This window comes from Oncorhynchus keta, chromosome 36 (genome assembly GCF_023373465.1).
Source record: "Oncorhynchus keta strain PuntledgeMale-10-30-2019 chromosome 36, Oket_V2, whole genome shotgun sequence".
NCBI classification, from domain to species: domain Eukaryota; kingdom Metazoa; phylum Chordata; class Actinopteri; order Salmoniformes; family Salmonidae; genus Oncorhynchus; species Oncorhynchus keta.
In genome coordinates, this window is record NC_068456.1 from 2105757 (window position 1) to 2131436 (window position 25680).

Below are 25680 nucleotides of genomic sequence, written 5' to 3' on the forward strand. Positions count from 1 at the left end.
TCGATAGACCGGTCATGGGTCCGGATATTGTAGCCCAGGAGTATGCTTCGGTGGTAGCACAGGAGCTCTGGCCGGGCTAGCTTCAGGCTAAGTGGATGGAAACGCTAGCCAGGAGTAATCATCCGGGGTTGCGGTTAGCTAGTTAACTAGCTCTACATTAGTTAGCTAAACTCTACATTCTCCTCATTGTACCTCAATGTAATATGCAATGTGATTTTTGAATTGCAATATTAATTGCATCATTCCTGAATTACAAATAATATAACAATATATTTTCTCTCTCTGATCAACAGGAGTCTGGCCTGCAACAATCTGGAGACACTGCCCAAAGATGTCTTCAGGGGTATGGAGACCTTGACTAAAGTTTAAGACCCTCAACCTATTATTATTATTGTAAAATAGCTTAAGCTAGACGTTACCCTTGGCCACTGAACTTGGACCAGGTAACCTTACCCTTTCACCTTAAAACCTGTTAGGGCTAGGCAGAATACTGCCCCTTTGGATGAAATGCGTGCCCATAGTAAACTGAAAAAGAATCTGTCCAAAATTGCTAATATATGCATATAATAATTATTATTGGATAGAAAACACTCTAAAGCTTCTAAAACCGTTTGAATTCTGTCTGTAAGTATAGCAGAACTCACAGGGCAGGCAATCTCCCAAACAATTTTTGGAGTACTGAAAGTTGGGGCAACTTTGACGTCATCGCACCCACCCTTCCCAACCAGCTATGGATCTGGAGACACTTTCTATGTCTTCCACTAGATGTCCTCATTCAGTACAGCGTTTAATTGTGCAAATCCCGCGAGTTTTGACCCTTTGGTAGGCAAAATAGTGAGTGTCGCGAGAAAATGGATGGTGGCTAGTGCGCGCTTTTGGAACAGACCTTCCTTTGTTCCAGAATGCCTGAGAAGAAGCATGATTGTCCGGTAGATTTGAGAATTGTTTTGTATGTTTAGAACATCCTAAAGCTTGATTCTGCACTTAGTTTGACCAGTTTAGTCAACATATAATATGTAATTTTAAGTTTTGATGCGCAACTGTTCGGGACCAGAAGTAATTTTGGATGCATTTCAGCTGGAACTCATAGCATATGCTACTATAAAGGCACACAAACTGAAACCAAACGTTATATTAGGTAAGTATGACTCCTTCCACTACATTCTGATCGAAGACCATCAAAGGTAAGGGAATATTTATGGTGTAATTTTGTATTTCTGTTGACTCCAAATAGCGGAGAAATATTGCTTACGTCTGAGCGCCGTCTCAGATTATTACATAGTGAACTAATTCTGTAACGTTAAAAATAAATGTGGCACAGCGGATGCATTAAGAAGCAGTGTATCTTTCTAACTATATGTAGAACATGTATATTTAGTCACAGTTTATGATGTTTATTTCTGTTATCTGGCGGTGTTATCTATAATTTCTCCGGACATTTTTGTGCATTTTCTGAACATGGCGTCAATGTAAACGGAGATTTATGGATATAAATAGCATATTATTGAAAAAAAGCATAAATGTACTGTGTAACATGTCCTATTACTGTCATCTGATGAAGATTTTCAAAAGGTTAGTGAATTATTTTTCTTTTAATCCTGCGTTTGTGATTCTCATAGCAAAGGATCTGAATGCCTATGTAAATAAGGTATTTCTGTTTTTATTGTAATTAATTTACAACGTTTCTAAAAACCTGTTTTCACTTTGTCATTATGGGCTATTGTGTGTAGATTTGAGGATGTTATTTTATTTGATCCACTTTAGAATAAATCTGTTACATATCAAAATTTGGAAAAAGTGGTCTGAATACTTTCCGAATGCAATATATGTCCATTGGGAACGTTGTCGTGTCAACACATCTACCGGTGCTGCTGTGAACCGCAACAGAAGACACATGCCAAATGGGAGATGCATAGACAAAAATGATTGACATCATGGATAATCCTGGTTTATGTAGATGGTCACGAAGTCAATAACTATATTTTATGGAGTGAACCTAGATCTCTCCCTGTCCAATTGGCCAAGATAAACTAACTTGAAAAAAACAGTGCTGACAATGCCATTTTCACGAGTTAGCTAAATTATACAGCTAGCATTTTGTCTGTTACAATAACCCTTTGTTTGGTTATTTTGGCAAAGCCAATTTCTGATATCCATTGTGGCAGATAAGCTGGTTCGAGGTAGCTAAATAGGCTAAAGCTGATAACAAACACTTTTTCCAGCTACCTAAGAAGCTAACTAAACTAGGTGGTTTTGGATATGAGGCGGAGTTGAGTGAAGCAGCTCGAACGTTAAAACTTGACCCCGCTCTTATGAATCAAAATCAAATATTAACAGGCGGAGGCATATCATGCTTTTCACTTAGCCTACCACAGAGTAGAGAGATGAGAAGCATTTTTTTCCTGCTTTTTATCTAAACCCAAAAGGAGTCATACCTAACTAACCGCCCAGTGGTTTTCCATAGCCCCAATTTATACTGAGGCGGCTAAGCCCCCTTTTGTCCCCTCGTAGAGCCGGGCCCAGCTAATGCTAAAATGTGTGTTACTCTCTCCCTGTCCTCAGTGACTTGCGGGGCAACCTGTTCATGTGTGACTGTAAACTGAAGTGGCTGGTTCAGTGGATGCTCCACACCAATGCCACCGTGAACCAGATCTACTGTAAAGGCCCTGTTTCCCACCAAGACAAGAACATCAATGACCTTGTCACTGCGTCCTTCGACCGCATCACCACAGGTCAACCACCACTTTAAATCATCAACATGATAATATTAAAGGAATAGTTCAGCAAAAATATGTTTTCAGATATTTGTTTCCTTACTTTCAAAACAGTCTACAGACAAACAGAGACTGCAATCCACACTTTGGTTGTGTTTGATAAACTAACTGCTAAACTGAAGCTGATCTAGCCAGGTGTCAAATACTACAAAATGTTTATTTGTTTTAATCTATCATTATCAATCAATGGTGACTTATGTGGCATACTTTCCTTTGTTTTTCCTGTAGAGTTTGCATCCTACCAGTCAGAGAAGTCGGAGTCCATATCCGTGGAGGCTTTTGCATTTGGGAATGACGAGTATGTGGTGTTTGCCCAGCCCTTTGTTGGGAAGTGCAGCTTCCTGGAATGGGATCAAGTGGAGAGGAACTTCCAAAATTATGATAACATTGACAGTAAGTACAGGACTTTGTCGATGTGAAAGAAATCGATTATTTTGATGCTGAAAGAAATCGGTTCTTCTGATGCATCAAAACCAGTTTGTTTTGTAACAGTATTTGGAGAAGACTGTTTTCTCAAATTTTTACCACGATGAAGCCATTCATACATAAAACATCAGTCACACATTTGTATCATCTCCCTCGCTCCCTATCTTTTGCTTTCTCTCTCTCACTCCCTTCTGCCTCTCTTCTCTGTCTTGCTCCAAACACTCTCTCTCCCTCCATATTTCTGTCTCTGTCTCCCCCCTACTTTGTCTCTCATTCTCTCCTTCACCCCCCAATCCCTCCCTTTAGGCACATGCACAGTGATCTGCAAGCCGCTGATCATTGACAACCAGCTCTTCATTATCGTTGCCCAACTCTTTGGTGGTTCGCACATCTACAAGCGTGGCGTCTTTGCCAACAAGTTCATCAAGATCCAGGACATCAACATCCTGAAGATTCGCAAGCCCAATGACGTGGAGACGTTCCGCATCGACGGTGAGTCCTTCTTCATGATTGCAGACAGTTCCAAGGCCGGTTCTACGACAGTGTACAAGTGGAACGGCAATGGGTTCTACTCGCACCAGTCCCTGCACCCGTGGTAACCCGACACTGATGTGGAGTACATGGAGATCTCGTCCAAGCCCCACCTGGTACTCTCCAGCAACTCACAGCACCCCATTATCTACCAATGGAACAAGGGCACCAAGCTGTTCAAATGGTGCACAGACATCCCAGAGATGGAGGACGTGTATGCCGTCAACTCATTTCAGGTCGATTGGGAGATCTTCATCTGCCTGACGTGCTTCATCGGCGACTCCAAGGTGATGCGCTGGGGTGGCACCCTGTTCCGTGAGCTGCAGACCATGCCATCACGTGGCTCCATGGTGTTCCAGACGCTAACAGTCGGCAGATGGCAGTACGCCGTGCTGGGCAGTGATTACTCCTTCACTCTGGTGTACTACTGGGACACCAACAAGAGCCCGTTCGTCCACTTCCAGGAGCTCAGCATTCAGGTGCCCAGGGCCTTCTCCATTCTGGCCATCGGCAACCGGAAGTTCCTGCTGGCCTCTAGCTTCAAGGGTCTACGATCTACGAGCACCTGATAATTGACCTGAGTCACTGAATGGTAGATTTTTTTGGGTTGTTTTGATTGGTTGATATATTGATTGCTAGGTAGGTGGAATTGAAAGCGGAGATGGTGCTTCAGTAGATTTTGTGGGAAATCCTAAATTGAGATCCAAGGGCACATTCATGCAGATCTTCCAGCAATATTAATGAACTGTTTTACGACTAAAGTCAGAGTTGCACTTGGGTGAGTCTCAAGTTAGGATTGGGCCTTACATTGTCAGATTACATGCATGACAAAGGCCTCAATCAGGCTCTCATCCTGATGAATGCAATGCTTCAAATGTCCATGATTTTGGGTTTTCCATCATCTAGCATTGGTCAGTAGGTTTCTGTTTTTAACAAGAACACTATTTTGTGACTTATGACGTAAATACATTTGCAATCCCATATATTTATCTAGAGGATGCAATAAACAAAATGCACTTTTTAATATATTTATTAATGAGTTTAGATTAAGAATCTGCCAAATGAAATGTTTACATTTTTCTGTCTTTCAACTTGTCACCTAAATTATTAGAAAATTAAGCTTTTATAAGATTAAGAAGGACCATGACCCCATTTGAATACATAGGCCTATTTCATTTTGGAGATTAATATCGTTTCAATATTCACATTTGTAGTTTGGAAAAATACAGATGTAAATGTTGTTAGGATCAAAATGTCCTCACAATTTACATTTTAAAAGTATTGGAAAAGTTACCATTAACACTGTTTTTCATAACGTGTATTGAAGATCTTTGGGGCACATTTTCAATTATTTTCACACTGAGGAATGATATGAAAAACTAACATGGGGATAACGGTTAAATTTGACTAACACATGTATGCAAATTGTAACACTTGAAGACAAGGATAAAGACTAATGCCATGCTATTTAGGCTGAATAAAACTTACATCATTGTATGACTGCCATTCAGACTTGAAGTTGATACAAATTCCTGTTTCATGAAATACCCCCACCTTTGTCTTCCAAATGACTAGTATTGCACATTAATAATAATTTAACTGGAGAAGTACATCTCCCGAATATGTTTTTTATAGCTTCTTTTAAAAGTGTTTATTGTTTTGAAATACATTATAGTTATTGAAGTGGTAGTGACTGATTTTAGAGTTGAAGTAGGTAGATGATTGGTGAATTGATAGTATAGGACAACTTGAACATGTTACATGCTGATTTACGACTCATGTCGCACTCTGGAGAGAAAAGGCATGAGAGAAAAGGCAGTTGATAGCGTCGACTGGATGCTTTGGAACAGATTGCTGGCTCAGACTCAGTTTTCAGGTAGAAGTGGCGAAAGACAGGGCCATAGTGAACGCCATTACTTCAGCCGGTTAGAGGGGGTAAAGTTCACACTGTTCCAGGCCAAAATGTCCCTTTCATCCGTCTAGATACCATCTGTGGTCACCTTCACCATAACCTTGAGAGGACAGACCAAAACAGTTTAGTTTAGGGCATTTCTGATTCAAGATATCCAGACAAATTATTTACTGTATGACAAATGAGAAATTATTCATTGTATGATAAATTATTACTACTACCAACATTCTTAATGCATATTTCTAAGACAAATGTCAAAGACAATAACAACACAACATTACATTTGGAAATTTGCTATACTCCCTTATCTTGGCGACCTCACCGCAGAGTTACAGGGTTAGGAAGTTAAGGAGAAATTCCAACCATCCACCAGACCCAATCTGGTGAAATGTGTTATTGGAGCAAGACAAAACAAAGAAAACAAAACCACAGCAATACACATATGTTGGTAATGGTTGACAATGGATCACAATGGATTGAAGTTTTCCTTAATTGATTTATGTGTATTGCTTTTGGTGTTGACATATCATTTTTCCTTTACAGGCAGGCATGTGAAGAAAATCAATTGCATATTTACCAAAAGGCCCCTTTGGACACATTACTCACATCATGATTCATGTGTCCCCCAAATTGAAAAAAATAACAAACTAACAAATACACCCTTGATAAAACCATCTTAAAACAATTGTTTCCCATAAAGTAATTCAAGGAATAATACAAATGACTAGAGACAGGTGTCCATTTACTACGGGAACGTTATTTTTCCAAAATTGAAAATACTGCCCCCTAGTCACAAAAGGTTAACCTTTGCCTATTGGCATAAAAAACGTTCCAGTTTTAAACGGGATATTTTGTCATGACAAGATGCTCGACAATGCATATAATTGACAGCTTTAGATAGAAAACACTCTAACGTTTCCAAAACTGTAAAAATATTGTCTGTGAGTGCAACAGAACTGATGTTACAGGCGAAACCCAGATAAAAATCCAACCAGGAAGTGCCCCATATTTTGAAAGCCCTGCATGCCAATGTCTCCTTATATGGCTGTGAATGGGCTACGAATGAGCTTACGCTTTCTACGTATTCCCCAAGGTGTCTACAGCATTGTGACGTCTTACGCATTTATGTTGAAGAATAGCCGTAAGGGATCACATTGAGCAAGTGGTCACATGATGGCTCCCGCAGAAAATCTTGCTTAAAGTACTGAGGTAGCCATTATTCCAATCGCTTCTAATGAGAAACCAATTGTCCAGACGGATATATTATCGAATAGATATGTGAAAAACACCTTGAGGATTGATTCTAAACAACGTTTGCCATGTTTCTGTCGATATTGTGGAGCTAATTTGGAAAAAAGTTTGGCGTTGTAGTGACCGCATTTTCTGGTCAATATCGGAAGATTTTCTAGGAAGATTTATGGCCGCTGTGTTATGCTAATTAGTTTGAGGCGATGATTACGCTCCCGGATCCGGGTTTGAGAGTCGCAAAAAGTTTTAAGAAGCCCTCCTGTTCTCCACTCATTACCTGTATTAACTGCACCTGTTTGAACTCGTTACCTGTATAAAAGACACTTGTCCACACACTCAATCAAACAGACTCCAACCTCTCCACAATGGCCAAGAACAGAGAGCTGTGTAAGGACATCAGGGATGAGATTTTAGACCTGCACGAGGCATGGGATGGGCTACAGGTCAATAGGCAAGCAGCTTGGTGAGAAGGCAACAACTGTTGGCACAATTATTAGAAAATGGAAGATGTTCAAGATGACGGTCAATAACCCTCAGTCTGGGGCTCCATGCAAGATCTCACCTCGTGGGGCATCAATGACCATGAGGAAGGTGAGGGATCAGCCCAGAACTACACGGCAGGACCAGGTCAATGACCTGAAGAGAGCTGGGACCACAGTCTCAAAGAAAACCATTAGTAACACACTACGCCGTCATGGGTTAAAATCCTGCAGCGCATGCAAGGTCCCCCTGCTCAAGCCAGAGCATGTCCAGGCCCGTCTGAAGTTTGCCAATGACCATCTGGATGATCCAGAGGAGGAATGGGAGAAGGTCATGTGTTCTGATGAGTCAAAAATAGAGCTTTTTGGTCTAAACTCCAAACTCCAACCCCAAGAACACCATCCCAACCGTGAAGCATGGAGGTGGAAACATCATTCTTTGGGGATGCTTTTCTGCAAAGGGGACAGGACGACTGCACCGTATTGAGGGGAGGACCATGTATCGCAAGATCTTGGCCAACAACCTCCTTCCCTCAGTAAGAGCATTGAAGATGAGTCGTGGCTGGGTCTTCCAGCATGACAACGACCCGAAACACACAGCCAGGGCAACTAAGGTGTGGCTCCGTAAGAAGCATCTCAAGGTCCTGAAGTGGCCTAGCCAGTCTCCAGACCTGAACCCAATAGAACATCTTTGGAGGGAGCTGAAAGTCCGCATTGTCCAGCGACAGTCCTGAAACCTGAAGGATCTGGAGAAGGTCTGTTGGAGGAGTGGGCCAAAAACCCTGCTGTAGTGTGTGCAAACCTGGTCAAGAACTACAGGAAACATATGATGTCTGTAATTGCAAAAAAAGGTTTCTGTACTAAATATTAGGTTCTGCTTTTCTGATGTATCAAATACTTATGTCATGCAATAAAATGCAAATTAATTACTTAAAAATCATACAATGTGATTTTTGGATTTTTGTTTTAGATTCCGTCTCTCACATTTGATGTGTACCTATGATAACAATTACAGACCTCGACATGCTTTGTAAGTAGGGAAACCTGCAAAATCGTCAGTGCATCAAATACTTGTTCTCCCCACTGTATATAGGACCTGCATCCTTGGCACAATGAAGTTATTATAGTCGACTCTATTCATATGCTTCATTAATGCCATTTTGACTTGAAATTGATACAACAACTATGATAGCTGAGGTTCATAGGTTCTGAACTAATATTCATACCAATCTAACGTTTTAGGGTCCATACACAAATCAGCTACATACTGTAGCTAGCTACACATCCATAGGCATACAGTTATTTTTATCCTCCACTTCACAATAAGCAAGTAAATAGTTAGCTAGCTATGTTACTTCAGCTGCATTGCAAGGCAATATTGCACAATTGTACATTCAATTTGCAGTAAATGCTTTAGCTAGCTAGATTCTTTACATCCACTGTTTCATAAGACGACAGCCTGGTTTGCTGGTTTTCTTCGGAGTTGCTAAAACATTAAACAACACAAATTATAAATTCATTCTCCTGTCATAACACTAGCAAGCTGGCTAATTTTAGCTATTCAGATAACTTTCTCAATAGCAATTTCCGTAAATGAACTTTATTGGAACCACTGGATATGATAGGTCATATATAAACCTTGGGACCCAAATGCATAACGAGTAGATCTTTCCAGCAGGGCTGCCCACTCAGTCCGTTGCTCTTCGCTGTTGCCATTGAACCCCTTGCGATACAAATAAGGGATGATCCTAATATCCGAGGTCTTAACTTATTAGGGTCTAGTTTTCTGTTATTCAGGCCCAGAAGCCAGGACATGCATATCATTGGTAGAATTGGATAGGAGCTAAAACAAAACAATTTTTAAAGAATTTGGACTTGGCAATCTTGTCATTTGTCTGGGGTTACAAAAAAACATTGTATTGGTAGAGCCCACTTGCAAAAGCCCAAGGAAAGTGGGAGCTTAGGCCTACTCATCTATACGCATTATTACTAACCAGTGTGTTATTCCGTGCTCCTTCTACCTTTTTGCTCGTCCTCCCGGTTTTGACCCTTGCCTGCCTTGACTCTGAACCCGCCTGCCTGACCATTCAGCCTGCCCTGACCTCGAGCCTTCCTGCCACTCTGTACCTCCTGGACTCTGACCTTGTTATTATCTGTTGCCATGACCATTCTCTTGCCTGCCCCTTGGATTACAATAAATATCAGAAACTCGAACCATCAGCCTACCATGTCTTCATCTGGGTCTCGCCATGTGCCCTTATAGCATGTATGTATTACAGTTATACACTTCAAAAGTGTTTATAACTCCTGCTCCTGGGACATCAATGATTACGCATTGTAACTATGCAACAGGCTAGAAACATGATTTAAGTAAAGGATGATTTATAATTCATATATACAGAAAAAACAGTACACTGCACTTCCTATGCATATCTAACTCCCTTCATCTCCATTAATCTGAGGACTCAGGATAGAAATACTATGAGATACTTAATTTCAACCAGTAAAGAATGTGAATTGCTTTATTGAAAGAAGTTCGTTATCGGGGTGTTATAAATACATAATACATGCATTATAGTTATGATAATTGTAATATTACATTATAAATACAAGTTCAATCTGTACTTCAATGCACACATACAAAAAATATCTAGTTAACAGAAGAAAGGAAGACAAAATAAGGACAAAAGAAGGACAGAAGAAAAAGGCAAAGAAAGAGGACAACAAAGTGAAACAGTCAGCACTTCTATTGCAACTTCGTATTTCGTCGTCCTAACATAGTCTACACTGCTATCTGCCCAGCAGCTAGCCAGCTAGCAAACGTCCACCGTCTACCGAATAGCAGCACTGTAGAAACTATTACACTCAACTGAACGACTTGATTAGTGTAGTGTTAGCTAGCTACATAGTTGTCTTTGCTGTCTTCGTATCCAAGATAATTGTGTAGTTTAGAGCGTGTAGTCTTAGAGTGATTATCTTAATTTACCGAGGTTAGCTAGCCAGCTATTTGTCGTCCTTAACATAGGAGACACTGCTAGCTAGCCAACAGCTAGCCAACGTCTACTGAATAGAACTTCCGCACTCAACAACCCGGTCGCATTCCGCTTCGCTCCACAGGTAGTATCACATTTTCATTTCATTTCATTACAGCACAACGGTTTGATTTGTTTGATCGTAGCTAGCTACATAGCTAGCTACATAGCCGTCTGTGTATCAAAGATAATTGTGTAGTCTAGAGCGATTTTCTAGGTTAGCTAGCCAGCTATTGTCGTTCTTTTAACGCAACGTAACGTAATCAACACTGCTAGCTAGCCAGCTAGCCCCCGAATAGCAGCACTGTAGAAACTATTACACTCAACGGAACGACTTGATTAGTGTAGTGTCAACAACGCAGCCACTGCCAGCTAGTCTACAAAGTCAACAACGCAGCCACTGCCAGCTAGCCTACTTCAGCAGTACTGTATCATTTTAATCATTTTAGTCAATAAGATTCTTGCTACGTAAGCTTAACTTTCTGAACATTCGAGACGTGTAGTCCACTTGTCATTCCAATCTCCTTGCATTAGCGTAGCCTCTTCTGTAGTTTGTCAACTATGTGTCTGTCTATCCCTGTTATCTCCTCTCTGCACAGACCATACAAACGCTCCACACCGCGTGGCCGCGGCCACCCGAATCTGGTGGTCCCAGCGCGCACGACCCACGTGGAGTTCCAGGTCTCCGGTAGCCTCTGGAACTGCCGATCTGCGGCCAACAAGGCAGAGTTCATCTCAGCCTATGCCTCCCTCCAGTCCCTCGACTTCTTGGCACTGACAGAAACATGGATCACCACAGATAACACTGCTACTCCTACTGCTCTCTCTTCGTCCGCCCACGTGTTCTCGCACACCCCGAGAGCTTCTGGTCAGCGGGGTGGTGGCACCGGGATCCTCATCTCTCCCAAGTGGTCATTCTCTCTTTCTCCCCTTACCCATCTGTCTATCGCCTCCTTTGAATTTCATGCTGTCACAGTTACCAGCCCTTTCAAGCTTAACATCCTTATCATTTATCGCCCTCCAGGTCCCCTCGGAGAGTTCATCAATGAGCTTGATGTCTTGATAAGCTCCTTTCCTGAGGACGGCTCACCTCTCACAGTTCTGGGCGACTTTAACCTCCCCACGTCTACCTTTGACTCATTCCTCTCTGCCTCCTTCTTTCCACTCCTTTCCTCTTTTGACCTCACCCTCTCACCTTCCCCCTACTCACAAGGCAGGCAATACGCTCGACCTCATCTTTACTAGATGCTGTTCTTCCACTAACCTCATTGCAACTCCCTCCAAGTCTCCGACCACTACCTTGTATCCTTTTCCCTCTCGCTCTCATCCAACACTTCCCACACTGCCCCTACTCGGATGGTATCGCGCCGTCCCAACCTTCGCTCTCTCTCCCCCCGCTACTCTCTCCTCTTCCATCCTATCATCTCTTCCCTCTGCTCAAACCTTCTCCAACCTATCTCCTGATTCTGCCTCCTCAACCCTCCTCTCCTCCCTTTCTGCATCCTTTGACTCTCTATGTCCCCTATCTTCCAGGCCGGCTCAGTCATCCCCTCCCGCTCCGTGGCTCGACGACTCATTGCGAGCTCACAGAACAGGGCTCCGGGCAGCCGAGCGGAAATGGAGGAAAACTCGCCTCCCTGCGGACCTGGCATCCTTTCGCTCCCTCCTCTCTACATTTTCCTCCTCTGTCTCTGCTGCTAAAGCCACTTTCTACCACTCTAAATTCCAAGCATCTGCCTCTAACCCTAGGAAGCTCTTTGCCACCTTCTCCTCCCTCCTGAATCCTCCTCCCCCCCCCCTCCTCCCTCTCTGCAGATGACTTCGTCAACCATTTTGAAAAGAAGGTCGACGACATCCGATCCTCGTTTGCTAAGTCAAACGACACCGCTGGTTCTGCTCACACTGCCCTACCCGGTGCTCTGACCTCTTTCCTCTCTCCAGATGAAATCTCGCGTCTTGTGACGGCCGGCCGCCCAACAACCTGCCCGCTCGACCCTATCCCCTCCTCTCTTCTCCAGACCATTTCCGGAGACCTTCTCCCTTACCTCACCTCGCTCATCAACTCATCCCTGACCGCTGGCTACGTCCCTTCCGTCTTCAAGAGAGCGAGAGTTGCACCCCTTCTGAAAAAACCTACACTCGATCCCTCCGATGTCAACAACTACAGACCAGTATCCCTTCTTTCTTTTCTCTCCAAAACTCTTGAACGTGCCGTCCTTGGCCAGCTCTCCCGCTATCTCTCTCAGAATGACCTTCTTGATCCAAATCAGTCAGGTTTCAAGACTAGTCATTCAACTGAGACTGCTCTTCTCTGTATCACGGAGGCGCTCCGCACCGCTAAAGCTAACTCTCTCTCCTCTGCTCTCATCCTTCTAGACCTATCGGCTGCCTTCGATACTGTGAACCATCAGATCCTCCTCTCCACCCTCTCCGAGTTGGGCATCTCCGGCGCGGCCCACGCTTGGATTGCGTCCTACCTGACAGGTCGCTCCTACCAGGTGGCGTGGCGAGAATCTGTCTCCTCACCACGCGCTCTCACCACTGGTGTCCCCCAGGGCTCTGTTCTAGGCCCTCTCCTATTCTCGCTATACACCAAGTCACTTGGCTCTGTCATAACCTCACATGGTCTCTCCTATCATTGCTATGCAGACGACACACAATTAATCTTCTCCTTTCCTCCTTCTGATGACCAGGTGGTGAATCGCATCTCTGCATGTCTGGCAGACATATCAGTGTGGATGACGGATCACCACCTCAAGCTGAACCTCGGCAAGACGGAGCTGCTCTTCCTCCCGGGGAAGGACTGCCCGTTCCATGATCTCGCCATCACGGTTGACAACTCCATTGTGTCCTCCTCCCAGAGCGCTAAGAACCTTGGCGTGATCCTGGACAACACCCTGTCGTTCTCAACTAACATCAAGGCGGTGGCCCGTTCCTGTAGGTTCATGCTCTACAACATCCGCAGAGTACGACCCTGCCTCACACAGGAAGCGGCGCAGGTCCTAATCCAGGCACTTGTCATCTCCCGTCTGGATTACTGCAACTCGCTGTTGGCTGGGCTCCCTGCCTGTGCCATTAAACCCCTACAACTCATCCAGAACGCCGCAGCCCGTCTGGTGTTCAACCTTCCCAAGTTCTCTCACGTCACCCCGCTCCTCCGCTCTCTCCACTGGCTTCCAGTTGAAGCTCGCATCCGCTACAAGACCATGGTGCTTGCCTACGGAGCTGTGAGGGGAACGGCACCTCAGTACCTCCAGGCTCTGATCAGGCCCTACACCCAAACAAGGGCACTGTGTTCATCCACCTCTGGCCTGCTTGCCTCCCTACCACTGAGGAAGTACAGTTCCCGCTCAGCCCAGTCAAAACTGTTCGCTGCTCTGGCTCCCCAATGGTGGAACACACCCTCACGACGCCAGGACAGCGGAGTCAATCACCACCTTCCGGAGACACCTGAAACCCCACCTCTTTAAGGAATACCTAGGATAGGATAAAGTAATCCTTCTCACCCCCCCCCCCCTTAAAAGATTTAGATGCACTATTGTAAAGTGGCTGTTCCACTGATGTCATAAGGTGAATGCATCAATTTGTAAGTCGCTCTGGATAAGAGCGTCTGCTAAATGACTTAAATGTAAATGTAAATGTAAACATATGGTGTGCATTACAAAACAAATAGGAAGAAAGAGGCAGTGGCGAGAGAGGTGTAGAAGAGAGAAATGGAAATAGGTAGGAACAGAAGAGCTTGGAAGACAGCATTTATTCATGAATTACAGTGCTACCCTAATATTCCCTCAGTTCATCACAATTGCGGTGTCTCCTACCCCTCCTTGGTCCCCCAGTTGGGCCGAAGGTGATCTTAAGAGCGGGTGAGGTGGTAATGACGGGACTGGCTTCCTCTCTTACATCAAAACATACCTGCAGACGAGAGACATGAAAGAGCATGATTAAGCCATGTTTTTTTTTATTCTAACACGGTCAGTCATCATAATCAGGAGGTGAAATGCAAAACGGACCTAGAATCATTAACTCTGGGGCTACTACATCTCTGTCTATATTTCAATGTAAAGCATCTCTTTGATAATACTTCCTGTTGAACCGACTAAGTGACCTCTCACCTACAGTATGATCATGCTGTGCCCTCTGTGTCAGCCAGTTCAGATGAAGGAGGGGTTCACCGACACAGCTGATATAACTTATGTGATTTAGGGAGAATGGGGAGAGGGATGAAGAACTTCTTAGAGATAGGGGGCAGCAATTCTACTTTTTGATAAAAAGCGTGCATAATTTCAACTTCCTGCTACTCATGCCAGGAATATATTATATGCAAATGATTAGTAGGTGTTGATAGAAAACACTCTGAAGTTTCTAAAACTGGTTCAATCATGTCTGTGACTATAACAGAACTTATGTAGCAGGCAAAACCCAAGGACAAACTGTTCAGAAAAAGAAAAAACAATCCCTCTGACAGTTCCCTGAATTGTCCTTGTCAAGGGAAATTAGATAGCGCCCATTTTACAGTTCCTACAAGTTCCACAGGATGTCACCAGTCTTTGGAATTGGGTTGAAGCTAATCATTGGTGAAACGAAGAAGAGGCACTTCCTGGCAGAGGTTACACTGTTGATAGTTATGTAAGAGGGAAAATCGTGCATGTAATTGTTGACTTGCTGTTATTGAATACAGATCGCCCCGTCAACAATTTGATCGATTATTAACGTTTAAAAATACCTAAAGTTGGATTACAAAAGTAGATTGAAATATTTTGGCAAAGATTATAGGGACCTTTTGAAATGTTTTGTAATGACGTTGTGTTTTGGAAAGCTGTTTTTTTCTGGATCAAACAGGCTTTATAAATGGACATTTTGGGTATACATGGACGGAATTAATCTAAAAAAAGGAGCAATTGTAATGTTTATGGGACATATTGGAGTGCCAACAAAGAAGCTCGTCGAAGGTAATGCATGTTTTATATTTTATTTCAGCGTTTTGTGTAGCGCCTGCTAACGCTAGTTCTATTGTTTACAACTGGATCAGCTGGTTCAGGGGGTGCATGCTATCAGATAATAGCTTCTCATGCTTTCGCCGAAAAGCATTTTTAAAATCTGACATGTTGGCTGGATTCACAACGAGTGTAGCTTTAATTGAGTACCCTGCATGTGTGATTTAATGAAAGTATGAGTTTTATCACATATTATTTGAATTTGGTGCTATGCATTTCACGAGGCTATTGGCCACTTGAGACGCTAGCGTCTCAATATCCCTAAGAGGTTAAGGAGAGAGACTGTTCCTTGGTGTCCACATCAGCAACAAACTATCATGGTCCAAACACACCAATATAGGGCATGACAGTGCATATTCCCCCTCAGGAGTCGTCAGATCCTCAAACAGTTATTCAGCTGCACCATCGAGAGCAACCTGACTGGTTGCATCTCCACCTGGTATGGCAAATGCAAAGCCTCTGACCGCAAGGCGCTACAGAGGGTAATGCGTGAGGCTAAGTACATCACTGGGGCCAAGTTTCCTGCCATCCAGGACCTCTATACCAGATGGTGTCAGTAGAAGGCCCTAAAAATTGTCAAAGACTCCAGCCACCCTAGTCATAGCCTGTTCTCTCAGCTACCGCACAGCAAGTGGTACTGGAGAGCCATGTGTAGGTCCGAAAGGCTTCTTAACCTCTTGCTCCTACCTGACACGCAGGTGTCCCATCTAGACATCTGGAAATGCAAATGCACTACGCTAAATGCTAATAGCACTCGTTAAAACTCAAACGTTCATTAAAATACACATGCAGGGTATTGAATTAAAGCTACACTCGTTGTGAATCCAGGCAACAAGTCAGATTTTTAAAATGCTTTTCGGCGAAAGCATGAGAAGCTATTATCTGATAGCATGTAACACCCCAAAAGACCCGCAGGGGACGTAAACAAAATAATTAGCATAGTCAGCGCTACACAAAACGCACAAATAAAATATAAAACATTCATTACCTTTGACCATCTTCTTTGTTGGCACTCCTAGATGTCCCATAATCACTATTGGGTCTTTTTTTCGATTAAATCGGTCCATATATAGCCTAGATATCGATCTATGAAGACTGTGTGATCAACGAAAAAAATAGCGTTTTATAACGTAACATATAACATTTTTTTTAATTAAAAAAGTTGACGATAAACTTTCACAAAACACTTCGAAATACTTTTGTAATGCAACTTTAGGTATTAGTAAACGTTAATAAGCGATAAAATTGATCACGAGGCGATGTATATTCTATAGCTGTACGTCTGGAAATAATGTCCGGGTAAATCTCAACCAAAATATCCGGTCGGAGACCGGAAGAACTGCGCTGCCTTGTTTCTGTTTGACCAAGAAACAAATAGTTGGCAAATGACAAGACTGTTGACATCGTGTGGAAGCTGTAGGTATTGCAACCTCGGCCCCATTTAATTTGGTTCACGTTTAACAATTGGTTGAAGTGGCGCATGGCTATATTTTCCCATTTTCAGTGATCAGATTTTCCTGCACTTTTCGATGAAACGCACGTTCTGTTATAGTCACAGCCGTGATTTAACCAGTTTTATAAACGTCTGAGTGTTTTCTATCCACACATACTAATCATATGCATATACTATATTCCTGGCATGAGTAGCAGGGTGCTGAAATGTTGCGCGATTTTTAACAGAATGTTCGAAAAAGTAGGGGGTAGGAGTAACAGGTTAACAGCTTCTAACCCCAAGCCATAAGACTGCTGAACAGCTGATCAAATGGCTACCCAAACTATTTGCATTGACCCTCTCCACCTTTTTTTTACATTGCTGCTACTCGCTGTATATTATCTATTATACATGCATAATCACTTTATCCTTACCTACATGTACATATTACCTCAATTTCCTCGACTAACCTGTACCCCCGCACATTATATAGCCTCGTTATTGTTGGTCTTTAATTTTTTAATTTTGTTTATTTAGTAAATATTTTTCTTAACTCTTATTTTTCATAATTGCAAGTCCTTGTTAGTAAGCATTTGACTATATCCTGTTCTTGTGACAATACAGAGGCGGATGCAAGATGCAAGCAACGGTGGTTTAATGAATACAGTTTACAGCAGCAACAGGACAGACAGACTGTACTCAGACGGAATCCGACCCAGGGACTAGGGCGCATCTTCCGATGATAGCGTGCTGAGAAATCCAGGGGAGTGTGTCCGGATGGGTAGGAAGGAGCACAGCAGATAATCCACACAAGGGCGGCGAGAGATGAGCACGGACACACGACACAACCTCAGGGAAGTAACAACGATCTGACAACAAGAAACACTGGTTACAGAACATATAAAGGGAAGATAAGTGGTTCCAGCTGGCGCAGACAATCAGGCCGAGATTGGGAACCACGCCCACACAAACACGGGAGAGAGAGAGAGAGAGAGAGAGAGAGAGAGAGAGAGAGAGAGAGAGAGAGAGAGAGAGAAGAGAGAGGGAGGCAGTGGATTCATGAACCGTGACAGTTCTATTCGGCGCATGTGACAAATAACATTTGATTTGTTTTGAGAACCTAATGAGAGAGCTGCTGAAGGAGCACCACACCGCTCGGTGCCCATACACAGGGGACTGTCCTGCTGCAGACAATCCCTTACGCCTCACTGCACGGCATTTTCTCTGCGAAGTCTCACACACTGCTGCTCAAGGCAGTCTCACACCGAGGCACTGCAAACTCTGCCTGTCTGGCACCAGGAGAAGGAAGCAGAGGTTGACAATGTACTGTACATGGGTTTAGTTTGTGACACATCTCTGTGTTTCACCATGCTTTAGGGAGTGCCATATGCACAAGCACTATTGAGCACATCTGCAGCAATTACTGACTGACTTGAAAGGTGACGTACCATCATACTATGCCTTTAGAGGTGGGGAGTGGAGATGCAGTTGTTGTTCAATCACTGCATGAATATGAAATATGGGCTATGCTGTTTCTTCTTGCAGTTTTTTTCCTCTATTATAACTAGTTTTTGTTGTTGTTTTTCAACCACCATCAATACTTCAATAAAATAGTTGGCTATTACATATAGGCCTGTATGTTTTCTTGCTGTGTTTTATCCACTAAAACTTTTAACGAGTGTACGTTCAAACAGTATGTTGCTAGCATACCAAAGCTTGCCTCAATCTTCAGCTCGAAAGATGTGCAGTTCCAGTTATGATATTTGCAAATAATGTTCAATACAGGTTTTCGGAAAGTACAGAAAAAAGAGGAATTATTAGTCATTAGAATACAATATCAGGATATAGCAAAAAAAAACATTACAATGAAGTAACCATTTTTTTAAATTGCATTAAGAAAATCACACATATGAGTGATATAACAGTAAGAAAGCTCCACAAGGGGGCAGGGCAGGGCAGGGCAGAACAGAGCTATGCTAAATAGGCCAAATGAAAACAAACCATGGTCATAAGGCCAGAGTAGCTTCAAAAAACAACAAAAGCTAATATTTATCTGATGCAATTAGCATTGTTTTACAGAGCTAATAGAAGAATGTATCTAGCTACATAAGCACAATTGAGTATAACACCATCAAGGTTATAAAATTAGTACCTTGCGTGTCAGCTGTTATAAGGAATATACACAAATATATTATGATCCATGACAGCACGCAAACAATTATAATGTAATAAGGCACTTGCTTTGATAGAAACACACACATTATTTACATGCAAAGTTATTATCATGTAGTATGGAAAACAACAATGAAGGCAATGCGGGCAGCAGCCGGAAAATTGGAAAACGTTTGTGCAGGTCCTGTTCTGACTGGAGATTTGCAAATGTCTGCAAACTTAATGTTCGGAAACAATGAATAAGTGCTTGGAGAAGTTTGTCCAGTTCAGTAAATGTCACACCCTGATCTGTTTCACCTGTCTTTGTGCTTGCTCGACCCCCCTCCAGGTGTTGCCCATCTTCCCCATTATCCCTAGTGTATCTATACCTGTGTTCTCTGATTGTCTGTTGCCAGTTTGTTTTGTTCGTCAAGCCTACCAGTGGTTTTCCCCTTGCTCCTGACTTTTTCTAGTTCTGATTTCCCAGTTATGACCATTCTGCTTGCCCTGACCATGAGCCTGCCTGCCGTTCTGTACGTTATGGACTCTCATCTGGATTACTGACCTCTGCCTGCTTCCTGTTCTAGTAATACACTTAGACACTGTCTGCATCTGGGTCTTCACCTGAAACTTGATAGTAAGCCTAAACAATAAAATGCCTGTAAAATGAAATGGGCTACTTTTGTCATTTAATGAGGCGGAACACACCTCAATTCAAACAAATCTTCTGAATTTGGCAAATTGAAACAGCTTATAAATAAAAGCAGGAAGCGTGTCCTGGTTTGAGGGCAGCGAAGATTAACTGTCCTGTTGCGTAATGATCACATTTTGGAACAGTGAGTTCATTCTGACATCACGTGCACAAAAAACTCATGCTGGGGCGACCGTTAGAGATATTTAGAACTCACATGTGAAAAGGTTAATGAAATAGAACAGAGAGCTTTCTAAAGAGCAGCGTGATGCAAATCTCCCCAATCCAGATTACTGTGGATTTGCTAATCCTTCAAAAATAAACATGAAAAAAATATAGAGAGTATATATTTTTTATGTAGGGTACCAGTTAAACGTTTGGACACACCTACTCATTCAAAGGTATTTCTATATTCTCACTATTTTCTACATTTTAGAATAATAGTGAAGACATCAAAACTATGAAATAACACATATGGAATCATGTAGTAACCAAAAACGTGTGAAACAAGTCAAAATATATTATATATGAGATTCTTCAAAGTAGCCAGCCTTTGCCTTGATGACAGCTTCACACACTTTTGACATTCTCTCAACCAGCTTCATGAGATAGTCACCTGGAATGCATTTCAATTCATTTCTAATGGGTAGGTAGGGTCCCACCCCGCCAATACCGGTGAAATTGCAGAGCGTGAAATTCAAACTACAGAATTACAAATATTAACTTTCATAAAAATCACAAGTGTAATTGTTACGGTTTTCTAGGTGTGAAGGAGAGTCGGACCAAAATGCGGCGTGTAGATTGCGATCCATGTTTAATAAACTGAAGCAACACGACTCCAAATGCAAACACTACGAAAACAATAAACGTAATGAAAACAGCCTAATACTGGTGCAAACAACTACACGACAGACATAAGGACAATAAGGACAATCACCCACGAAACTGTCACGGTTCAAGAATCCACTGCCTCCCTTTCTCTCTCTCTCTCTCTCTCTCTCCCGTGTTTGTGTGGGCGTGGTTCCCAATCTCGGCCTGATTGTCTGCGCCAGCTGGAACCACTTATCTTCCCTTTATATGTTCTGTAACCAGTGTTTCTTGTTGTCAGATCGTTGTTACTTCCCTGAGGTTGTGTCGTGTGTCTGTGCTCTTCTCTCGCCGTCCTTGTGTGGATTATCTGCTGTGCTCCTTCCTACCCATCCGGACACACTCCCCTGGATTTCTCAGCACGCTATCATTGGAAGATGCGCCCTAGTCCCTGGGTCGGATTCCGTCTAAGTACAGTCTGTCTGTCCTGTTGCTGTTGTAAACTGTATTCATTAAACCATCGTTGCTTGCATCTTGCATCCGCCTCTGTGTTGTCACAGAACGATCTGACCAGACCATGGATGCAGCGAGTTCAACGAGTCTGACCGAATTCATTTCCCGCAGTATCACGAGAATGGATCAACAAGAGGAGAACATCTCCAGCACCGGTCAGGCAGTACAAGCCCTTGCGACGCAGGTAGCCCAGCTGATCCAACAATTACACCATCTGAGGGGTTCCGCCACGCCACCTACACCGGCAGTTCAACCCGCCCCGCCAGAGCCGGATTCCCAGCTAGAGCCACGGCTACCGACACCAGAGGGTTATTCAGGTGATCCTGACTATTGCAGAGCCTTTCTTACGAGATGTTCCATGCATTTCTCGTTGCAGCCACGGACCTTCAACCGTGAACAGTCTAAGGTAGCATTCGTACTCACACTGCTATCAGGCAAAGCGGCCTTTGGGGAACGGCGGTGTGGGCGAACCAGGACCCATGCTGCACCTCTTTCCAGACACTCTCCGAGGAGATGAGAAGGGTCTTCGATCGGGCCGTGGCGGGTAGGGAGGCGGCCAGACTACTCGCTGACCTTCGCCAAGGAGACCGTTCAGTATCGGAATACTCCATCCAATTCCGCACTCTGGCCGCAGAGTGTCAGTGGAACGAGGAGGCGCAGTGGGACATGTTCCTGCATGGGCTGGAGGACTGGATCCAGAAGGAGATTTATGTTCTGGACCTTCCCAGGAGTTTAAACGGACTAGTGGAACTAGCCTTGAGGGTCGACGCTCGTCTGAGTCGTATTGGCCGCCGAGCATGCCCTAACAGACCGTATAACGACACGGAGGGCGGGCATGCCAGCGGCGGGAACGCGGCCAGTTCAGCCTCCGCTCACGAACCCATGCAGCTGGGGAGAGCTCGCCTCTCCCGGGAAGAGAGGGAGAGGCGGAGATCCCAAGGACTCTGTCTCTACTGTGGTAGAGCGGGCCACTTTATCCACTCCTGCCCGGTAAAGATCAGGCCCGGTAGTAAACATGAGGCTACTATCGGGTGGTGTCACCACAGAGAAGACCTCATCATCTACTCTCCTCCCGGTAAGACTAAGATGGGCCACCCACACGCACGACACCCAAGCCTTACTGGACTCAGGAGCAGAGGGTAATTTCATGGACTTCAAGCTCGCTCACAAACTCCAGATTCCTATCACCTCACTCACGCACAAGATATCCGTCAACGCTCTCAATGGTCAAGAACTCCCCAACATTTCTCACACCACTGAACCTATCACACTCATCACTTCTGGCAATCACACTGAGACACTATCATTTCTACTCATGGACTCACCCCTTGCACCATTAGTCCTCGGCCACCCTTGGCTCACCCAACACAACCCCAGAGTTGACTGGGGTCATAACTCTATATCCATGTGGAGTAACAAGTGTCTTGAGTCCTGTTTAGTGTCTGCCTGTTCGTCTGTGTCTGATTCTGTGTTTCTAGAGGAGGCAGTGGATTTGTCTAACGTGCCCGTTGAATACCCCGACCTGAAGGAGGTGTTCAGTAAGTCCCGTGCTGCTTCTCTTCCTCCGCATCGTCCCTATGACTGTGCAATAGAATTATTGCCAGGTGAGTCTCCGCCTAAAGGCAAGTTATATTCACTCTCTGTTCCTGAGAGGGAGGCTATGGAGAGATACATCTCTGATTCTCTGGCATCTGGATTCATTCGTCCTTCCTCTTCTCCAGCGGGGGCGGGGTTCTTCTTTGTGGGGAAGAAGGACGGATCTCTGCGTCCTTGCGTTGATTACCGTGGGTTGAATAACATCACAGTGAAGAATACCTATCCCTTACCATTGATGTCCTCAGCCTTTGAAAGGTTACAGGGAGCATCCGTGTTCACTAAGTTGGATTTACGTAATGCATATCATTTGGTTCGCATAAGGGGGGGGGACGAATGGAAGACCGCGTTTAACACCCCCAGAGGGCACTTCGAATATTTGGTCATGCCTTTTGGGCTATCCAACTCCCCAGAGGTTTTCCAGGCACTCGTCAATGACGTGCTGAGAGATATGATTGATCAGTTCATATATGTTTACCTGGATGACATACTGATTTTCTTCTTCTCTCCAGGAACACGTTCAGCACGTCAGACGAGTGCTTCAGAGGTTGTTGGAGAATGGACTTTTTGTCAAGACGGAGAAATGCATTTTTCATGCACAATCCGTTCCATTCCTAGGTTACATCGTCTCGACTGAAGGTATTCGCATGGATCCTGACAAGGTTAAGGCTGTGGTGGATTGGCCAAGCCCAGATTCCCGTAAGGCCCTACAGAGGTTTCTGGGATTCGCCAATTTCTACCGACGTTTCGTTCGCAACTTTAGTCAGATAGTCGCTCCTCTTACCGCCTTAACCTCCCCCAGAGTGACGTTCAGGTGGTCCGATACAGCCGAGGCTGCATTCGCCAAACTCAAGAGCCGCTTTGTTTCGGCTCCCATCCTCATAGCTCCCGATCCCTCGCGTCAGTTCGTAGTAGAGGTGGACGCTTCAGAGGTGGGGGTAGGTGCGGTACTTTCCCATCGGTTATCACCTGCGGAACGCAACTACGACATTGGCAACAGAGAGTTGTTGGCAGTGAAGTTAGCACTGGAGGAGTGGCGCCATTGGTTAGAGGGTTCGGGGGTACCTTTTATAGTTTGGACCGATCACAAAAATTTGGAATATATCAGAACCGCCAAGCGACTCAACTCCAGGCAGGCGCGGTGGGCACTCTTTTTCGGACGTTTTGACTTCTCTCTCTCGTATCGCCCGGGTTCCAAGAATGTCAAACCCGATTCCCTTTCTCGCATTTTTGACCATTCCGAACGCCCATCCACTCCCGAGTGCATCCTACCCGGGACCCTAGTAGTATCCACACTCACATGGGAGGTTGAATCGAGGGTCAAAACGGCCTTAGAAGGGGTCACGCCTCCGCCCGGTTGCCCGCCTAATCGGTTGTTTGTGCCGGAGGGGTGTCGGTCCGATGTTATTCGGTGGGGGCATTGCTCCAACGTAGCGTGTCATCCAGGAGTCAGCCGCACTAGCTTTTGGTTAAGCAACGCTTTTGGTGGCCACTGATGGCTCGTGACATTCACAGTTTTGTCTTGGCTTGCTCGGTTTGTGCCACTGGGAAGACTTCTAATCGACCCCCAGATGGGTTACTCCAACCGCTGTCGGTCCCTTCGAGACCCTGGTCCCACATCGCGCTAGATTTTGTTACCGCCCCTCCCGCCCTCCCAGGGCAAGACGGTGGTGTTGACCGTGGTGGACCGGTTCTCGAAGGCAGCTCATTTTATTCCCTTGCCTAAATTACCATCTGCCAAGGAGACAGCGGTAGCTGTCGTCGATCACGTCTTTCGCTTACATGGCCTGCCGATGGACGTAGTTTCTGACAGGGGTCCCCAATTTGTGTCCAAGTTTTGGCAAGAGTTTTGTAGGTTACTGGGAGCGAGTGTCAGCCTGTCTTCAGGGTTTGATCCCCAGAGCAACGGTCAAACGGAGAGGGCCAACCAAGATTTGGAGAGAGTGTTGCGATGTTTGGTTTCTAAGAATCCCTCTTCCTGGAGCCAACAACTCTCTATGGTTGAGTACGCTCACAATTCGTTGCCAGTGGCAGCTACGGGTCTCTCTCCGTTTGAGTGTAGTTTAGGTTACCAGCCACCTATCTTTCCCAGTACGGAGTCCGAGGTCACTGTTCCTTCCGCTCACGCTTTCATCCAGAGGTGCCGTCACGCATGGAGCAGAGCCCGTGAGACTCTTCTCCGGGTGGGGGCGCGCACCAAGGCTAAGGCCGATCGCCACCGGTCGAAGCCTCCGGTATACGTCGTTGGCCAAAGAGTGTGGCTTTCTACTAAGAACATTCCACTCCGATCCGTTTCGAACAAGCTTGCCCCCAAATTTATCGGCCCGTTCAAAGTCATCAGGATCATTAGTCCGGTGGCGGTCCGGCTCAAGCTTCCTCCAGCGTATAGGAGAATTCATCCTACCTTTCATGTGTCTAAAATAAAACCTGTGTTTCAGGCACGCATTAACCCGCCGGTCCCGGTTCCCCGCCGCCACGACTTGTTGATGGGAACCCACCTTTTCTGTCAATCGTATTTTGGACTCTAGAAGGAGGGGGACGCGGATTCCAGTACCTGGTGGACTGGGAGGGTTACGGCCCGGAGGAGAGAAGTTGGGTACCTGCTAGGGACATTCTGGATCACTCCCTTATCGATGATTTCAATCGACAGGTAAATTCGCCTGGGAACGCCAAGAGGCGTTCTAGAGGGGTATTGTCACGGTTCATGAATCCACTGCCTCCCTTTCTCTCTCTCTCTCTCCCGTGTTTGTGTGGGCGTGGTTCCCAATCTCGACCTGATTGTCTGCGCCAGCTGGAACCACTTATCTTCCCTTTATATGTTCTGTAACCAGTGTTTCTTGTTGTCAGATCGTTGTTACTTCCCTGAGGTTGTGTCGTGTGTCTGTGCTCTTCTCTCGCCGTCCTTGTGTGGATTATCTGCTGTGCTCCTTCCTACCCATCCGGACACACTCCCTGGATTTCTCAGCACGCTATCATTGGAAGATGCGCCTAGTCCCTGGGTCGGATTCCGTCTAAGTACAGTCTGTCTGTCCTGTTGCTGTTGTAAACTGTATTCATTAAACCATCGTTGCTTGCATCTTGCATCCGCCTCTGTGTT

At 44.7% G+C, this 25680-nt stretch overlaps 1 pseudogene; it reads left to right on the forward strand.

Moving 5' to 3' along the window:
- Nucleotides 1-13740, forward strand: part of LOC118376454 (uncharacterized) — a 135897-nt pseudogene extending 122157 nt beyond the window's left edge.
- Nucleotides 13741-25680: the final 11940 nt, after the last annotated feature.